This window comes from Dipodomys merriami, unplaced genomic scaffold (assembly GCF_024711535.1).
Source record: "Dipodomys merriami isolate MVZ:Mamm:240054 unplaced genomic scaffold, mDipMer1.0.p SCAF_490, whole genome shotgun sequence".
In the NCBI taxonomy this organism is placed as follows: domain Eukaryota; kingdom Metazoa; phylum Chordata; class Mammalia; order Rodentia; family Heteromyidae; genus Dipodomys; species Dipodomys merriami.
The window spans coordinates 559578-579131 of record NW_027206058.1 but is presented as its reverse complement, the minus strand read 5'-3'; the positions used below and the strand labels follow the sequence as shown (position 1 = coordinate 579131).

The window sequence follows — 19554 nt, the reverse complement described above, 5'->3', positions numbered from 1 at the left end:
AACTGAACAGGAATTTATATTCTTGCCTTTGTCACTTGACTTCTCTACCTAGTCGCCAGATGTCAGAAGTAACTAGGGACATTTCTAACAACATTTTCAGCCCAAGTCCTTCCCCTTGCCATTTATTTGCTCTCTAGTATTTTTTTCCAGCCCCTCAATGCTCATGAGACTTCTCCAGATTTCATCTAAGGACTCACGCCACCAAGGGACAGCTGCTGCTCACTGTCTTCTCTGGGAGGAGACCAAATTCCAGCCTTTTACCCCTATTGTCGACGCCCCTTGTCAGCAGGAAGTAGCCAGAGAGAATCCTCGCCCTATTTCATGATTATTAAAAGGCTGGAATGTAAGGTCCGCTCCTGGATGGCCAGCAGACTCCACTCTCCTCGCAGCAAAGTCTCCACCCAGTACCTGCGTTACCTAGGCAACTGGGATACCTGGAAGAGGTCACATCTGCATCCGCTGAGGTCACATCTGAATTTGATGTGGCCACACCTTTCCCCGCCCATACCCTACATAAGGCCTAACCCAGGCCCAGACGCTCTCTTGCTCTTGCTCTTGCTCTTGCTCTTCTTCTCTTCCTCTTGCTGCTCTTTTCTTGCTCTCTCTCTCTTTCCCAGCCACGTGGATTGCCAACCTTGCCTGGTCCCAGCAGGTCTACCCCTTAACCTGAATACCATGTGAGTGCTACTGTTCTTACCCCTCTCTCTGCTCTTTTCTGGCTCTTTTCTCTCTCTCTTTCCTCTTTTCCCAGCTCTCTCTCATTCCCAGGCCTTTCCCAGCCACGTGGAGTGCCAACCTTGCCTGGTCCCAGCAGGTCTACTACCCCTTACCTGAATACCACGTGCGTGCTGGTGCAGTTCTTACTCGGCTACCTCTTTTTAAAAACCTAACAGTTTCCTCATGTTATTTATAATTTAAGGAAGCTCAATGCCAGACATTACTATTTTCTGTAGTTGTATGTTACAAGATCTACATTCATTCCCATGGAATGTTTTATTTTTGTTGGGTGTGGTGGTCCTTGTACTAGGGCTTCAACTCAGGACCTGGTAATGTCATTTCAGTTTTTTGCTCAAGGCTGGGACCCTTCCACTTGAGCTACCTCACTGCTTCTGGCTTTTTCGTGTTAACTGGAAATAAGACTGGGTAGGTTATGGAGGGGGTATGACTGTGATACATTGTATACATGTATGGGAACTTCACAACCTCCTTCTTGTACAACCAATACTTGCTAATAAAAAGAAAGATAATTAGAGGTCTAATTGTTCACAGTAAGTTTCTTGTAATTTCCCTTCTTAAATCTTTCTCATTTTTTTCATGCTAGCATGTGCTCAGTGCTGACCCTTAGCTCTTTTTCTTATGGCTAGTAAGTACTTCAGCCACAGCTCTAGTTCCAGTTTTTGCTAGTTAATTGGAAGAAAGTAACTATCTGATATTTGTGCCTAGGTTGTCTCTGAACCTCAGTACTCAGATCACAGCATCCTGAGTAGCTAGGATTACAGGTGAGAGCTACTCAGATCCTTGTTGTCTCCTAAATTATCCCATGTCCATTTCACAATGGCAGTCCATTTCCATGGTTCCCAGCTTTGCAGCAAGCGCTTAATTATAATCCAACACCAAGTCTAACCTCCACCACAGATGCTATTTTTTGTGTCATACTCTGACTATAGACACCCTTCTCCTGGCTGATGCATTGCATCAACCTAGATGGCTCTCATACTAGGCCACAAGGATAGAAAGCCAGGAAACACTAGCTTAGAAGCTGTTAAATCAGAGGAGCAAAAAGATATCATAGTGCATTCTGCTGTGATATTATTCTGACTTAAACAGCCTTGTCATCTATTACCGTAGCTTTGACATCACATTCTGAGTAGTGACTGGGTGTAAGCTGGTGTGTCAGAGCTGACTATAGTATTGTCCTGAGCCTGTGCAGACTGAATAGACAAGCCAGTGCCAGTAGCACACACATTGGAATAACAAAGCAACCTATAGTTAGGCATTGCCATTCTTTGTTCTAGAGTAATGAATGAATGACTCTCTAATTTCTTGACAAGAAATTCCTGCAGACCCATATGCAGCTGCCTCATCAGAGCAAGTAAAGAGCCTGGTGCTGCCTGGAGGAAACACTGTGAGAAGCTGCCAGAAAGCATCTGTTTACTGGACTCATGGGGCTCCTCTGTCCTCTAGAATTAATGACAAATAAGGAGCAAACACCTCCCCCTCTAGGCAGACATACACAGGAAGAGCATTGCCACGGCACAACAGGGGACTCCCAAGACATACACCTGATCTGTGCTGTCAGAACTGAGAGGGTTTTTTTTTGGGGGGGGAGGGTCCGGTTGTGGGGCCTGAACTCTGGGCCTGTGCCCTGTCCCTCAGCTCTTCAGCTCAAGGCTAGTGCTCTACCACTTGAGCCAGAGCGCCACTTCCGGCTTATTCTATTTTGCTTATGTGGTGCTGAAGAATCGAACCCAGGGCCTCAGGCATGCAAGGCAAGCGCTCTACCACTGAGCCAACTTCCCAGCCCCAGAGCTGAGAGTTTTTAATGACACTTCATCCCACAGTGCTCTCTAAAACCCTCATCCCAACCCTGCTCATTTCATGTCCCTGACAATGTTTATAGGCATCCCACATCCAGACTGAAGATGTTCCTTCATGTTTGGAGTAAGTCTGATCAGACTTTATATGGATCCACTGCTCAGTCAGGACTCTCGATCCCTCCCATCCCCTTTTTGATACTGTCTGTCTCTTGACCTATTCCTGTCTTCTCTTTTCAAGATTCAGTCAGGGCCGGGTACAGGTGGCTCACACCTGTAATCCTAGCTACTTAGAAGTCTGAGATCTGAGGATCGTGGTTCAAAGCCAGCCCAGGGTGGAAAGTCCGTGAGACTCCTATCTCCAATAAACCAGCAGAAAACCAGAAGTGGCTCTGTGGCTCAAGTCATAGAGTGTTAGCCTTGAGTTGAAAAGCTCAGGGACATCACCCAAGCCAAGCCCAGAGATCAAGGCCCATGACTCAAAATAAATAAATAAATAAATAAAAGAATGCAAAAACATATAAAGCTCAGAATGGCAAGCAGCTGAAAACAGGATGGGATAAACCAACATTATCTATGACAGTTTTCAGATTATGCAGAGAAATGTCTGCATTGTTGGAGCCCAAGCCCATCTGATAGCTGAGTTTTAGCTGGCTGGCATGCCCATGATGCCAGGTAATGGTATTCACAAGTTTTGTGATATTATTGGATGACACCAATAGGCTTCAAGTTGGGAACCTGAAATTTTTCTATTGATCTAAGAGGAGAAATATATCAGGACAAGAAATGGGATTAACACAATGCCAAAAGCAAAAGGCCATCCAATCCAAGGAAGACAGAATAACTCTGTCTCTGAAAAGATGATTCTCTCAAAGGAATCCTGAGCTGAGCATGGTGGTCTATGTTTGCAATCTCTGAATTTAGGAGGCTGAGTCAGAAGTTAGGTCGAGACTAGCCTAAGTTCCATGCCAAGAGAAGAACACAAAACCAAACCTCATCTTACAAAATAAAAGAAGGACTGGGAATGTGGCTTAGTAATGAAGTGCTGGCCTAGCACATACATGAAGTCCTGGGTTTGGTTCCTCAGTACCACATAAAGAGAAAAGGCTGGAAGTGGTACTGAGGCTTGAGTGGCAGAGTGCTAGTCTTGAGCAAAAGAAACTCAAAATGAATGGTGTTAGGAAAAATGTAAAATTAATGAAATAACATCTCTCTCCCTCCCCTATATCCCTTCCTGCTTTCCTCCCTCCCTCCTTTTCTCAGTACTAGGGTTTATACAAAGGATTTCATGCTTAGGCAGGTGTTTAACTCTTAATCCACACCACGGCCTTTTTGTACTTTAGTTTTTAAGTTAGGGCATCCTGTTTTCTTCCCATCCCAGGACCAGCCTCCCATCTAGCTGAGATTATTGGAATCAGCCCAGCTTGATGATTGTGATCAGATCTCACTTTTTGCCTGGGTTGGTCTTGGATTGCAGTCCTCTCAATCTATGCCTCCCAAGTCGATGGTACTACAGGAGTGATCTATCATGCTTAGCCTTTAAAATGATCACTTAGAGCTGGGCGCAAGTGGCTCCTGCCTGTAATCCTAGCCACTCAGGAAGCTGAGATCTGGTTCAAAGCCAACCAGTGCAGGAAAGACCATGAGACTCTTATCTCCAATAAACCACCAAAAAACCTAAGTGGTCCTGTGGCTCAAGTGGTAGAGTGCTAGCTTTTAGCTGAAGAGCTAAGGGACAGCAGCACCCAGGCCCAGAGTTCAAGTCCCAAGACAGACAAAAAAAATCACTTAGGAAGATAAAAAAAAAAACCTCCTGAATTCTCACATTTATTTAAATAGCGGCTGCCAGTCATATTTTATAAAGCACTTATGGGGCCCATGAAGTCTTTTATTTTTAAAATACAATAAAATAGTACTAGAGCAGTTGGGATATTGTTCTGCCAGTAACACTACTGTAAGAGCCTCGGAGGGAGCAAGCAAGCCGGCTACAGGCCAGCGCCGCCACCGCCGCTTCTTCTGAGCAACAGTGAGAAGCAGCAAGCAGCCATGGCTGGGGCACAGGCTCCTCAGGCCAGACCCTGCAGTCAGGGAAGCCCCTCCAAATCCCTCCAGTGGCTGACCTCAGGCCTCAAAGGCTCCAGCGCCGAGCTTCCTGGGCTCATCCCTAGGCTGGAGGTGCAGTGTGAAACAGCAAAGGAGCCAGCGAGACTCCTCCAGTGTCAGGGCAACCAGGCAGGAGTAGAGCCAAATGGCCAAACTTGCAGCAGCGACTGCAGCAGTTGTTGCTGCCTCGTGCAGCATGGGCCAGGGCTCCTGCAGCTGCTCAGGCACAGCCAGAGGCGGAGAAAAACTCCAGGATTGACACAACCCCCTTCCACCCAATCGGCCTAAGATCTGGGAGCTGGATCTGGAGCAAAAGGAGAGGGGTTCAGATGGGTGTTGGAGGCATAGGCCTACAAAACCCCATCTGAGCACCTGTGTGCCCTGAGGGTGCATGCAGGCATGCATTCTTTCCTTCCAATTTATTTATTTTTGTTGGTCGTGGGGCTTGAACTCTGGGCCTGGGCGCTGTCCCTCAGCTTTTCAGCTGAAAGCAAGTGCCCTACCACCTGAGCCACAGGACCACTTCCAATTCTTCTCGGGGAGGAAGGGACACCCCTTCCTCCATGCTGGGCAAAGGTTCTGCCCCCGGTGCAAGACTCAGGTAATGGTTTGCTCAAAGTACCATTCCTGCTTCATCTACTTAACCACGTAGAACAATGCCTGGAGACTCCCCCTATGTGTAATCACCTGTGCTTTACCTACTTTTACAACCTTGATTAGTGGAACTGCTCCACATTTGTTGACAAGGATTAGCTTTTTCTGTTTAAACTCTCATTGCCTGTGCTCCCATAAAACTGTTTATCTCTCTGCCCCTGACTGAAGATTTACTTCTCCTGCTTGTGTGCTGTATATAAGCATGTGATGTTTCAATAAATTTTGTCTATACCCACATGGTGTAGTCCCTTCTTGCCTATACCACACATCGTGTCCCCAGATCCCACTGTGGAAACAGCAACAAATGGGGTTATGCCAGTCGATGCCTCTGACATCTCCTCCCTTTTTTGTTTTTTAAGTACAACTGTAAGCAAGAGATCCTTTGCAGGAGGGATTTGCAGAAACTATTTTGGAATGTAGACAGCAATATCTTGACAAGACATAATGCAATCGATCTGTAGAAACACTATGTTTAAAACTGTGCCACCAGGTACGAGGGTCCAATTGGTTTAGCACAGATGCAATTCCCTCAGCCAGACCTTCATATCCCACCCCAGGGAGTTGTGCCAAGAAAGTCTGAATGACTTCCTGCTGTAACTAGTGGATGTCCCAAGTCAAATTTCCTTGCAAGACTGGCAGGTGGTAGTGAAGTCCCTGCCAAGTAATGTTAGAAGTGTTGAATCAAGTAGGAGTGATGCACAGTTTATTGAGCTCTAATCACACTTGAAGGTTAGCTGTTTCTGCAGATCAATTATCTAGTCTCCCATCCACTGCACCCTGTGTTGCAGTGTGTTCAGACGGGAATCAATGTCCTGTTTAATATTGTGCTGATGAGTCCATAGCTGGTGACAGTCCAGCCACTTCTCTACAAAGTCCTTGGTTTGGATGGAGGAATGCAGGGCCACTCCAGCAGTCGCAGCAGTCATGGTGATAGCAATCATTTCAAGGATCACAGCTACACTCAGACCCAGGAATCTCCTAGTTCTCTTCAGCAGTTGCTGGAAGACTCCTTTCAACAAACCAACAGTGGGGCTCTCCTGCCAAGGTCGGGTGAGGTTAACAGGCACCCAGACCCCTAAGCGAGATCTTAATATCAGGAGAGACTGAGAAGGCATATTAAAAGAAATAGTATGATTTAAGCATGTAAAGAGTCCTGGCTGCGTGGGTTCTCATTGATTGACACTGTCCCTGTGGGCTAGTACATAGGAAAGTTTAATACAACCCTGTACAGTAGAAGAATGGTTCCTGTAAAATGTATAATTTGCCTCATGGGCCCTAGTAAAGTGACCAATCCAATTCTGAGTTGTATAAAATTGGGTGGCAAGTTTTATAAATGCCACTGCTCAGGCCCTAAGTGTCCCCTGAAATTTATATGTGGCCTACGAGGCACAAGGCCTCCATCATGTCAGGTGAGCAAGCCAATGGGTTCTACATGATTTATAACTCCATTGTATAGACGTCACCGTCAGAAGAATTATTAGTATACCAATCACCAACATGCTTTTCAGAATAATTGGCAATGAAACATCCATGAGGACCTCAATCTATAAATGAGATGTTATCATTATGCTGTATAATCTTTCCTCTAGGGTTTTGACACTGAGACCACTGAATAGAAACATAAACCCAATTCAATAATTAATGTCCTGGCATACTAGGTTAGGTGGTTGCCCAGTCTTATTTGTATAAGAATGATCCTGACCAATAAAATTTAAGGAACTTGTTCTGAATAGCCCCATATGATTGTTGATCTTATCATCAGGCAAGATGTATGCCCATACCTGTTTTCTGGTTGGTAAGCAAGGTGATGTCCCTAAACACAGTGGTAAAGACTCAAATCCTAAGGAAATAATATAAGGTATTCCTTCCTCACCTGGATGAGTAGGGTCTGCATGATCCCATGGTGGCGGAAAATACGTGCTGTCATTTGTATACGCCACCGGACCTTGGTCTAGCTAATCCACTAATTTTAACAATGGTGGGTGAGGGACATAGGCCCAATATGCATGTTCACTGCAGATGTATTCACAAGCAGTGCAATCACGGCCAAAACAGATATTCAGGTATTCTAGGGGTTTTTGTACTGACCAGGGTGGCTTCGGTCTTGTGTCAACACCTTATTCTGACCCCATGTTGGTGGGGTCAAGCTGGTTTTCTTAAGATAAGGATGATGGCTTCCTCGGGACTTAAAGCTTAGGTCTGCGAAGCTGCGTACTAGATCTTCTTCCTCAGGGTTGTGTTGTGTTGTTTTTGCTTCTCTGGAGGTCGGATGAGTCAAAAAGGGACCCAGATGTTGCCAGTGGATCCATCTGGAATGATAGAAACACTGTTTTCCCTTATGGGGCATTACTCTTAGTCTTCATTGATTAAATTTTTTAAACCATATGGGAATAGATAGTGAGGTGGTGCTAGAGGGATAAAATGCTTTTCAGCTTTAGTGAAAGGATCACTTTGAGTGAAATTTTAAAAATTTAAATAAGGTGAAGGCAAAAGTTTCCCTTGGGGATTCCCCTTTTTCGTTTTTTTTTTTTTTTATAATTGAAGCTTAAATGTTTTATGGGTGTGTAAACAGTTGGCATTAGTCTACACAGGTTGATTAAAGAAGTTTTCCTAGGGACTAACTTTAGTAAACTCCCCTAATATTTTTCTGGTTGTACACTGGCTTTTATAATATGGTGTGGGGTAGTTTGTCAAGATGACAACTTTTTACTAATTACATTTTATTCCAAACTAGAGTTTAGACATAATTTTTTAACTTTTAATAGCTGTATGGACCCTGTTGGGGGGGGGGGCTATAGCAGCATAGCCTGTTTAGTACTTTGGTTTGTAAAAGATTTAAATAGTCTAGGATGTTTAAAGGTAAGATCCATAAGAAGTTCCACTTGTAGGTGTTCAGTGGCAGTTTTGTAATTGACAAACAAGTTATAAAAGCAGAACTAACAGTTAGTGATTACAAATTGCATTAAGGCAAATAGGGTGGTTGAGTCCAAACAACTGCCTGTAGACATCCTGGTATCTAGGCTGGAGATGGGGGCATTGTACCCAGCTTCAAGGCCTGGAGGTGGGACAAGTCTTACCTTGAAATTCTAGGAAAACATTACCTCCCCAAATGGGCGAAAGCATTGTTTAGCTCCTCAAATAGCCTAGGTGGGACAGCCCATCCTTTGGCATACAGATGTTTAGTGTAGCTCCTGGTGCTTAACTCTCTACTTAAGCCCTTATCTTTGAAAATTTAACATTTGGTCTAAATCCTGATATAAATGATCTTTTTAGTAATTATCAGACCACAATTTTGTTTTATTTTGGTGTTTATACCAATGTTTCTCTGCTTACCTGGGACTTATTTGTCTCAGTTAAATTTGAATTTTCTCCTTCCTTGTTCTAATTAATACCCTATCTGTTTACTTTCGATCTGGTCCTAACAATTTCATATTTTATTCTTAAACAAATTTATTTGGTTAGTGTCAGCCCAGAATTTACTGCCAATTAGGGTCTTAAGCACATACAGAGCAGTTTGGATTTAAGCTATTCCCCACATTTCACAAACTCAGCCTTTTACAGCCAACTATTACAAATGGTTGACAAGTTTTTGCCCAGTTATGCATGCTTATAAACTAGCTTGCCATGACCTCCAGCTCTGATCAATTTTAGAAGAGCCAAACATTATTGCCAAAGTCCCAGCAGTGCCTCTTTCTATGTTAGGGTAAATGCAACCTTGACATTTCCCTTGGTCACTGGACTTGAACTTAGTGCCTGAGTGCTGTTTTTCAGCTCTCCAGTACAAGGATTGCGCTTTGCCACTTCGGACTCCAAAGCAACTCTGCCCACTTTTTTGGCACTCTGCTGGCTAGTTAGAGATGATAATCTTTCTCTGCCTGGACTGGCTTTGAACTGCAGTTTGTAGATTGCTCACCTTTGGTCCTCAGCTCCACCCACATCTGGGCCCCCTCCCATTTCTGGAGTTCCCTCCATACAACTGGCCTCTCCCTCTCTCCACCCAGACCCACCAGAACTCCTATCTACCTCACTTCCTTTTCTCTCAGATACTTCTGCTACCAGGATGGTGATGGAGGTCATATGCTCCCTCTTGGGGGAAATATGGCTCCTCTAATAAACCTTGTAATCTTTCTCCTTTGCCTGCCTGCCTCTGCATGGTCCCATAGGATGGATGTGTCTGATCCTCTTTCATTGGTGGCTCCATACTGGGATAGGTTCCCCAGTGCATTTGCTCCCCCTGCACCTCAGAAGGGAGTTCAACCAGCTTCCCTGGGACCTATTCTGAGATCCTTCACTCCAGTCACCAGAGGACCATCAAGGTAACTTCCTCCTGACTGAGCGCTCTACCAGCCCATCCAGCCCCACTAATTAATTCCCACTCCAGGGTAAGTGACAAGTTTGTCCGAGGTCGGGGTTTCTGATTCCAATATCAGTGGTAAGGCCACCTGAGCCTTTCTGGGCTAACTGAGCCCCACCCTCACCATCTGACCAAAAACTTGGCCAAGTGCTAGAATTAGCCACTAGGGGCCTACCATGGCCCAAGGACCCACCTTGGACCAACATAAGGACAGTCTCCACTGGTGGGGCCACCACCTATTCAGGAGCCAACCTGCACTGTAGAGGACACTCTACTGTAGGCAAATGGCTTCAGGTCACTTACCATGGGAAGGACACTAAATTTCTTTACATTAAGGCCACCTGGCCTTGGAGGGCTGTTGGTTCCCCATCAGTTAAATTTGGCCCAGATTTAAAACTCCACTTCTGAGAGTGCTTGAGCAAGTAGCTCTCTCTCTCTCTCTCCCCCTCCCCTTAAACTCTCCCTCTTGCCAAAATTACCTGCTTGTAACCTCTTTCACAAGTATTTCATATGCTAAACGCGTTGGTTAAGCCCTGGAAGAATGTAACCAGTAATTGCTTGTTTCTACTCATTAGATAGAAAATGGGTGAGTTTAAGTCTAAACTCACCGAAATAAAGGCCAACAAGTTTGGATATTACCAAAAGTGTATTAATCTTCTCTCTAGCACTGAGCAAGTGGTGGATGTGCCAAATTGTCATCTTGGTACTTCAGCTTGGTACTACCCCTTCCCCCTCCCCTGTCCTGTGGTGCCATTATGCTAGGCCAAGTGTATGTTCCTATTGCCTCCTGTTCATTTGGTTTCTTGTTGGCAAAGTTTTGTATTTTAAACTGACCACATGGTTCCTTCATAATTAGAAAAGTAGTTCCACTAAAATTTCAAAACTTTAAAAGTCTATTTTAAAATCTAAGCATGCTCTATAATCTGTGCACAAACATGTCTGTCTGTGTCTTATTTGACTATATGTAAGTGATTATGGTTTCAAGGTTACTCTGCCTACTAAAAATCTTTGTCAATGGAAGCTGTGAATTAATCTAAATTGCTTTAAAACTTTGTGACCTGACTAAGCCAAAGAAAAAACAGGCAGTTTTAAAAGACCTTGGAAAAGGACTTAAAAAAGACAATGTCCTTTACAAAGTAAATGAAATTGGTAACTAAGTTGGCTGTGAATTATGTCATTCCTATGTCCATCTATGCTAAGAGTTAACTATTGTACACTGACCATGGCTAGTAAACTAAAGCTAAGGGTTTCATTCTCTGTTTTCTCCCCTGTGTGCCGATCAACTTCAATTAAGATCAAGGGAGCAGAGTGACTATGCCCAGGCACAGCTGCCTAAACCAGTGGCACCAGCCTGCAAAAGCCAATGTAAACCAGGTCTCTAACCAGTATATGTAGAAATATTGCAGGTTACCAACAGGAGGTGCAACAGTCCATACATGCTGGGAGATGCCACAGTCTCTCTCAGACTCTGGCCTTGCTTCATCTCACATGACCAAAAGCCTGTTAATTAAGGGTAAAACACAAGCCACATTAGATATTTGGTTCTGTAAATGTTAATCGCCAGAAGTTAGACCATACAGGGTGTATGAGCAAAGGATAGAAATTGATTTCTATACTATTTTACAATTGGAGGTAAATTCCTAAAGGTAACTCAGACTGCAGAAAAAAAATATGGCCACTCTTTCTATTCACTGCCCACAGGACAGCCTACAGGCAAAGAATATACAGCCCAGTGTTTCAATGATGCATTTAAATGCAAATTAACATAACTTCACAAAAAGGATTTAAAATGACATCCCCCTTGTAAAAATTTGAGAAGTTGTGGGGAGTGGCTGACCTCCCAGACAAGTTTAAAAGATAAAATTTTCCTAAAGGTTTATTTCAAAGTAAAAAAAAAAAAAATAGGATTATTCAGGTTTGCCCCTAAAGTTTTTTGTAACAGTTGCCGGAAGGCCCACAGTAAAAGATAGGACACGTTTGTCAAATGTAATTTAATAAGTAAAACCATGCTTATAAAACTACTTCCAATGACCATCTTTGTTGCTTTTAATTGGAGTAAAAGTTGAAAGACCCCCGGCGTGGGGTGTCCTTCAATCAGAAGAGACCCTTCCCCAAGGAACAACGAGACCACTTGTGCGGATGCAATCAGCAAGAGGTTTATTTGGGCAAGCCCTCGGCTCCCAGGTGCACTCAACCTCGAGATCCACAAGGTTCGGGTTGAATGTCTGAGAACCGGTTACACGGGTACCCGGGGCGACATAGTCTATCGGGAGACTTGCGCGCCGAGTGCTTGAAAGCACCCTCTTTTTATGGACAGCAGAAGCAAGGTTACAGAAGCAAGATGCTTGGTTACAGAGTATTGATTGGTTAATTTCAAATTACGCTCAGGGTGGGGATTGGTCAGGTTAAGCTGGCCAGATGGGGCAGGTGGGGTTGGGGGAAAGCTGACGTGTCGGTACTTGCCCCGGCAAGTCTGTGCTGGTCGTCATGCACCGAAACTGTTCGTTCCCTAATTTTGACAAGTGATTTATTACCTCCTGACCTACCCTGCCATTATAGCTAAGTTTTACAGGAAGGGACGGGAGGGTCGGCTATTTTTCAGGAATGCCTGGTTTTAGGGCATGTGTTAGAGTCATGCTGAGGTCTGCAGGCGGTGACTCAGTGGTTAATGACTTGCCTGCGTCCTGCTTGCTCTCTTAGCTATGTAGGGGAAGGGGCAGTGGTTTTTCTTAAAGAGCTCAATGGATGAACGTATTCTGGGGTCTGGGGTCTTTTCATTTCCCCATTTTCTTTTTGCCTGAATGAAATCCTTCATTCAACTGGAGATTCCTCCGTTAATTTAAGTTGATGATATTGTTGGGTTAATACTAGGGCCTGCACGACCGATAGGCGGTCCTGATTACCACTCCTGTTTTGTTAGCATAAAAACAACATTCTTCCTTTAAGGCTACACATAGACCCCCTTCCTTCTTTCTTTACAATTCCTTTCCCAAGGCTTTCATTACCACCCTCTTTCTTTACAATCTCTTGACCATCTTTGTGGCTGTAGTTTAAAACTGCCCAATTTTCCTTTGGCTTGAGGAACCTTTATCTTAGAACAGCCTTAAGGCACCACCGTGATGCAGAAGCTTGCTAGATTTTAAGGCTAAGAGTATTACCTCTATTGATAACACACTCAGGTTATTACCATATCAGAGTCAAACTAGGCTGTGAACATAGAGTGGATTTCCAGTTACTATGCACTGGAGTGCCTAAGACAAGCAAGCCAGTGATATCCTTGTCCCCAATATCCACTGTGGGAAGAGAGGGTTTCTGGATATCACCCAAAAGAATGTCCCACAAGATCTTAGATTTAGCAGCAGTCAACCATGAAGCAGACTTAGGTGATGGAATCAAGCAGGAGTTCCTCCAAGTGACTGTCAGGCCGTCAGGCAGCAGCAGCAGCAACCGGAACAGCAGGGTCTCTCAGTGGCTCCAAGGGACTGTCGTCACACCTCATGCTGGGCTGTAAATTCCTACACAGACTGGTTAAAGATACATTGCCTAGGCTTGGCAGGCTTTGATCCTGCTGGTTTTTAAGATCTTTTAAACAATAGCTCAGGACAATTTACCAAAATCACAACTTTTTACTAACCAGATATTTTTGTAAATAGACACAGAAGGCAGTTAACACTATTTTTTATGCCCTTATTAAAAATTATTTTATCTATTTCGCCTCATTTTTCCAAAACTGACTCTGGACTCTTGATCTTAAAATGGGGGTAGAAGGGCGAAGGTCCATCTTCTGTAACTTCTTCAAGCTGACTTTAGGGGCGTTGATCTTACCTAGCCAGGAGCCTATAACCTTAGCCTATTTTACAAAGAGGCCATCAGGGTTAGAAGTCATTAAGAACAATATTTAACTTTTGACAACTGCACAGACCTTTTTTCCAGCTATAGCAGTATAGCTTGTTTAGCACTCTGGTTTGTAAAAGCATCTTTCTGGATGACTTAGGAATGTGATCTTTAGTAACCCTAACACAATGCCTGAGTTACCTTTGCAGGCCTTTAGACAGATATCAATAGAAACACACTCTCAGGTTTACAAACTTTTTCCTGAGAAGATGAATTTCATGTAACTGGTGTCAGCTCAATATTATTGCCAATTAGAGCTTTTGGCACATAAAGGGGTTAAGATTTAAACTACCCCCCACATTTTATAACATTAGCTTTTTACTATCACAGAGGACTGGCAAGTTCCTGTCCCTTACAAGGTAGTCATGAACATTAGGCATGCTTCCAAACTATCTTCCTATGACCTCCCGGCTCTGATCAGTTTTGAAGGGCCACGCACAAATGACTCTAGGATCTGACATTTCTGCCATCCAAGCAGTGGCTTACTGCCTCTGGATGCTCCACCATTGCTTTTTGTCCCAGGAGTGTCTTCTCTACATTGGGATAAATGCCTCATTGGCATTTTCCTTAGCTGGTTGCTGGACTTGAACTCAGGGCCTGAGCACTGTCTCTCAGCTCTACAGCTCAAGGCTAGCACTCTGCCACTTTGAGTCCCAGACTCGGGGCTTGAATGCTGTCCCTTAACTCTTCAGTCCAGGGCTAGTACTCTGCCACTGTGAGTCCCAAAGCATTTCTGCTTGCTCTTTCAGCACTCTGCTGGCTGAGTAGAGGTGACAGTCTCACAGGGACCTTTTTGTGCCCGGGCTGGCTTTGAACCGGTTTGCAGATCAATGAGTCTTACAAAAGGCCATTTTACTCCAATTAAAAGCAACAAGGTGGTCAACATAGAAGTAGCTTTTAAACATGCTCTTACCTGAAACTTATTAAGAGTCAAAGTTACATCTGACAACTTGTAAGAATCCTCTGTGCTTTGCTTTGGGCTTGCTGGAAACTTAAAAAACCTAGAAGAGCAAACTAGAATAGCAATTATTTTGATAATCCTAATTTTTTCTTTTTTCCTTTTTTTTTTTTTTTTTTTTGCACATTGAGGCCAATGTCAAGAATGATTTTACATTTAAACTTTATATCCAAAAATCCATTCCCTATTTTTTTAAACCTCTTATTAATCACCTTTAATATTTTATACTTTAGTTTTTATTTGCATTTTGAAAAGATCCCTTGAAATCTTGAGGCCAAGTGTCACTCATTGTCTCTTGGCTGCTTGTTTTAAAACAGACACACATTAAGATTTTTAAACTCAAATGACAATTTTCCTTAATGCAAGAATTACAGTCACCTTTACTATACCACAAAGCTAGATTTAACATCTTTATAACTTTTTTAAAACATCCTAATTGCAGAACATAATTGAAAGTAAGCCACATTATACAAATAACTTTTTACCCTCTTTTTAAGGCCTTCCTAATTTTAATGTTAACACATCCAAGGGAAAATTTTAGCAATACTAATCAGATCATCACATCATTCATTTTAACCATCATGTTTTCAGTGCCTATCTGCAGGGAAAAGAGACAGAACAATGATGGGCCACTTGGCCCCTCCTATGGAATAGGCAGGCACACACCCAATCTGACTCTTTAGGGTTAGATGAACTGCGTTTGTGCCAGTTTGCCTCATCATGCTTGGACTCCTCCCAGGGCCTGTCCCACTGCATGACCAGCTGAACTGCACTTCTGCTTGTTCACCCTTCACCCCTAAAGATAGGTCTTCTGTTGGTTTCTAAGTTTTTCCCCGTCTCTTCTCTTGGTTCTCAAATGAAATACAGTTTTAGATAGAACAGGTAACATCTTTGACAGTGTTAAACTAACCTTTACATTTAAATTTCTAATTTTTTTTTTTTAAATTGTATTTTATTTTATTTGAGAACATACTGTACAAAGGGGCTACAATTACATGGGCAGGATAATGGATACATTTCTTACCAAGCATTGCAGCCTCCTCCTTTGTTTACCCTTCACTTCCCTTCCCCGCCTCCCCCCTCCCCCCACCCAATTTTACCCCCCTCCCCCCACCCAATTATACCCCCCTCCCCCCCCACACCGGCATTGTAAAGCTGGTTTTGACATGACATTTTGTACTTCTCATTGTTGCAACAGGTCCACCTGAATCCTTAAACTACTTGTTTGTCCCCATCTCCTCCACATGTTATACTGACATCAAATATAGTGAAAACGGGGGTTACACTGTGGGGGAGGGACATACAAAGCAACAAAGAAATAATCTTATAAATGCATTAGAAATACATGCATGAAAGAAACGAAAACATTAAAATACATATTTAAGGGTTCATTTTCCTAGCATCACATTATCTGACCTTTTCCGCTTGACTCATACCTATACTAGTAAATTTCTAATTTTTATCCCCAAATTTTAGCCAAGGGAATTAGACCCCAAACAGCCAATGCATTTTTGTTAAGCCAGATAACTTGATTACAGTATAAACAGACTTATGCATTTTAAAATATTAGTTTTTAAAATACCAGATTTTCTAATTTGCAAGTTAAAGAACCTTTTAAAAAGCCATTTAAAACAATGTGAAGATTTTTAAAAATTTTGGTAATGTCCAAACCTCATAACCTTTTGAAATTTAAATTTAAATCACCCAATTGTTACAGCATGCTGACAATTTTTTTTTTTATCTTTGAACACGTTCACAGACACACACAAAACACACAGATCTTAAAGCGCGCAAAAATCAAAATCAGTTGTACGTACACTTTCTAAAGGTTTTAAACAAAAAAATTTAAGACAGTATTTCTTTTAGAACTAGGTACCTTTGTTGTGCTTCATTTTCACAGAGCTTGCTTGTTAGCAAGGCTTATGAATCTCTTCTGAGTTGGAGGAGGGCTGAGGGAGGGAGTCACCTAAGACTAAACTGGCCTGATTTTTTTTTAACCCAATTTTAGACAGAACTAGCTGAAAAGTCCAATCCAGGTACACAGCCTTCTACGCCCTCACCTGTCCTCCAGCAGCCTCCACTGGGAGAAGGTGCAGCCTGAGGCTTGAAGGGAACCAAACTAGCCCAGTAACCCTTCATGCCTCGCGGGGAGGGTGGACATAGCAGGTCTGTGACTAGGCCCAGCTGGAACTTTTATTCCCTCAGAGATGTTTAAATAAATAAATAACAAAAACACAGATAAACACAAAAACCAAGGATCCACATTTAAAACTGGTACCAATTCTAAAAACAGAACTAGACAAGAACTGAAGGCTGAGTTGGGGACTAATGGGCCCCAGTTTATCCCTACCGGAACTCTGTGCTGTTCCCACTCAGCAAGCTGAATCCAGAGTCTGCTGGGTGAGCCTGCCACACTCACCCAGAACTTTCCTACCCCATAAAACAAACACACTAAAGTTAACAAGACAAACATGTGGCCACAAAGACAGAATCAAGTCTCAGTGAATAGGGCGACATCTCACCACCATTCACTTACCAGGGGACTCAACCCCCCTACTCACCTCCAGAGGATTTTTCTCTTAGAGTCCTGCAGACGTTGACCCGGGGGTCTTCCAAGGCAGAGGCGAATTCCCAGTCATCTTGGGGCAAGGGAAGGAAGTCCCTAGCGGCCGTTCCCTCAGACTGACAGGTTCTCCCCCACGCTCAGACCCCCCCGAGCCAAGGCCCGAGGCTGAGATCTAACTGAGGCCACCTGCAGATGGTCAGTGGCAATTTCATAATTGACAAACAAGCAAGTTCCCAAAACCTGACAATCTCGGCTCAGGCTGTGACTTCCAGTGATCTATAGTCAGACTTAAGGGGGTTGTTAGTTGCTGCCCCATCCCTTTAAGGACAACAAAACAGACAACAGAAACAATTAACACTAAACAGAAACACAAAAACAGACAGGCGCCAAACAGAAAAAGCGACTTCAGATGGGAGTGGCCGACCATGGCTAAACTCCCGGGAAGGAGAGAAAGCTGAGGTTGGGAAATTGGAGAGGGAAGGAGTGGGGGAGAGAGCTGAGGGGCAGATGGAAGGGTTAAGGGGGTAGGGATTTGGGGGGCCGGGGTAGATAAGAAGGGTTTCATCCACGGGGGAGGTTCTAGAATAAGAGCTTCCCAAGTAACAATATAAGGGACCTGGTCTGGGTGTCCGTGTGGTCCCGGGTCCATAACTTTGGCCTTGATCTGTAAGGCAATGGTTAGGTTAAAGGTTCCTTCACGTGGCCAGCCACAGTTGAAAGTGGGCCATTCTGATGAACAAAAAGTTATCCATTTTCTTTTTTTTTTTTTTTTAACTTCTACTGAAAGATTGTGAGCTGATGTTTGCACATCCCTCCAGTTCTGTAAAGTAAGGTTAAGTGGTGTCGCGACAGTTTGTCCCATTTTAAAACTATTAACGAACACAAGAACAACAATACAATACAGGCAACACTTAGCTTCGCTGCGCGCTGTTGCTAGTAAACCGAAAGCAAAACCTGGCAGAGACCTGTGTGGTTTTGAGGAATGTTACAAAACTATTCACAGTAGCACACTCTCCCAAAGTTTCCACAACGAAGGCAAAGACAGCAGATCAACAGGAAAACAAACCACAAAGGCAAGAGCAGTGCGAGCAACCAAACTTCTACAACAAACATCACAATTATACTGGTCACGCTACTTTTTCACTACGCTGTTTTGACAATAAGCCAAAGGCAAAAACCAGGCGGAGACTGTTTTGAGAGTCTCCCAGAGAAATCACGCGTCTAAAGAGGACTGAGTTCCAGAAAGCAGATGGGTCACTGTTTCAGACCCCGGATGGGCCACTGTTTCAGGCCCCGGATGGGTCACTGTTTCAGACCCCGGATGGGCCACTGTTTCAGGCCCCGGATGGGTCACTGTTTCAGACCCCGGATGGGCCACTGTTTCAGGCCCCGGACACCTCCAGGACGTCTCCTGGGGGCTGCGGTCGGGAGTATGAGCTCGTCAGCTCCTCCACGGGTCCGCCAGATGCAGACGAGAACGGCCGAACTCACCAGATTCGCAAGCGCACACACAGATTGACTTTAGACAGTACACAGACAACACACAGACAACACAGAGACGCTGGCCAGCTTACCTCCCGAAAATGGGTCGGTGGTCCCTGGGTGGGGGTCTCTATCCCGGACGAGCCCCCAGATGAAAGACCCCCGGCGTGGGGTGTCCTTCAATCAGAAGAGACCCTTCCCCAAGGAACAACGAGACCACTTGTGCGGATGCAATCAGCAAGAGGTTTATTTGGGCAAGCCCTCGGCTCCCAGGTGCACTCAACCTCGAGATCCACAAGGTTCGGGTTGAATGTCTGAGAACCGGTTACACGGGTACCCGGGGCGACATAGTCTATCGGGAGACTTGCGCGCCGAGTGCTTGAAAGCACCCTCTTTTTATGGACAGCAGAAGCAAGGTTACAGAAGCAAGATGCTTGGTTACAGAGTATTGATTGGTTAATTTCAAATTACGCTCAGGGTGGGGATTGGTCAGGTTAAGCTGGCCAGATGGGGCAGGTGGGGTTGGGGGAAAGCTGACGTGTCGGTACTTGCCCCGGCAAGTCTGTGCTGGTCGTCATGCACCGAAACTGTTCGTTCCCTAATTTTGACAAGTGATTTATTACCTCCTGACCTACCCTGCCATTATAGCTAAGTTTTACAGGAAGGGACGGGAGGGTCGGCTATTTTTCAGGAATGCCTGGTTTTAGGGCATGTGTTAGAGTCATGCTGAGGTCTGCAGGCGGTGACTCAGTGGTTAATGACTTGCCTGCGTCCTGCTTGCTCTCTTAGCTATGTAGGGGAAGGGGCAGTGGTTTTTCTTAAAGAGCTCAATGGATGAACGTATTCTGGGGTCTGGGGTCTTTTCAAAGTGACTGTTTGTAAAAAAAAAAAAAAAAACAACTCATTGATCTGTCGTTCGAAGCCAGTCCAGGCACAGGCAGACTAAAGTCCCTGTGAGATTGTCATCTCTAATCTGCCAACAGAGTGCTCAAAGCTGAGTTGTTTTGGA

General features: G+C 44.2%; 1 long non-coding RNA gene across 1 annotated transcript; it reads right to left on the bottom strand.

Annotated features, from left to right (window-relative positions):
• Window positions 1-5884: 5884 nt before the first annotated feature.
• On the bottom strand, window positions 5885-11144 carry LOC138809319 (uncharacterized). The gene is made up of 3 exons (XR_011366804.1): window positions 11029-11144; window positions 7380-7600; window positions 5885-6328 (listed from the first exon to the last, which is right to left on the bottom strand). It is a non-coding gene; the product is annotated as an uncharacterized lncRNA (long non-coding RNA).
• Window positions 11145-19554: the final 8410 nt, after the last annotated feature.